The sequence below is a fragment of the Pteropus vampyrus genome, unplaced genomic scaffold (assembly GCF_000151845.1).
Source record: "Pteropus vampyrus isolate Shadow unplaced genomic scaffold, Pvam_2.0 Scaffold315, whole genome shotgun sequence".
NCBI lineage: Eukaryota > Metazoa > Chordata > Mammalia > Chiroptera > Pteropodidae > Pteropus > Pteropus vampyrus.
Genome location: NW_011889096.1, coordinates 781,814 through 782,690, shown reverse-complemented (window position 1 = coordinate 782,690; position 877 = coordinate 781,814).

The following is an 877-nucleotide window of genomic DNA, read 5'->3' as shown; positions in this document are numbered from 1 at the left end:
TGTGTGTGTGTGTGTGTGTGTGTGTCCAACCTAGCAGATAGTTTCCTAACCAAAGCTTACAAATGACTTATCTTCTAATTTCTTACAGAAAAGTTACAATTTTAGCTCTCATATTTCAACTTTCTCAACTGCTTTTTCTGTTTCGGTTATTCTTAGGAAATTATTCTTACCTCATGAATTTTCATTTTTATTCTGTTAACATGTTGATTTATACTAATGGGTTGCTGAGTGTTAAACGGAGCTTATAATTCTATGATTAAACCAAACTTGGCCAATATACAGGACTTTTTCTATATCCTACATTTTATTTATTAATATTTGGTGAAGGATTTTTGTACCTCGATTAACCAGGGATATTTATGTGCAGGTTCTTTTTATTGTAATGTGTTTTTTATTGTTGTGATAATAAGCTAAACATGTTTTCTCGTCTTCTAACCCTTAGATGATTCTGCATGCATTTTGTATTATTTATTTCATGCAGATTTTTTTTAAGTTTCACCTGCTAAGCTGCTGCTTCTTCAGATAAATATTTTTCTTGTTAATTACATTTGTTAACTATACCCAGGGTTACACAGGTTATCTTTTTATTTCTCGTGTAAATTTTGATAATTTGTATCTTCCATGTAATTTGTTTGAGTTGTTAGATGTATTGGTATTATTGTTCATGGTATTAACTTATTATTATGTTAATATATATGAAGCCTTTAGCAATGTGCCTTATTTTATCTGTGACTTTTTCCTTGACCAGACAGATGGAAATTCATCAATTTGAACGAAGAATTCAACTTTCCAAAGAACCGGTGTTTGATTTAATTGGTTTTGTCTATTGTCCAACTCTTTTGTCTCTTATTGACTTTTGTTCTTGCCTTGATTATTT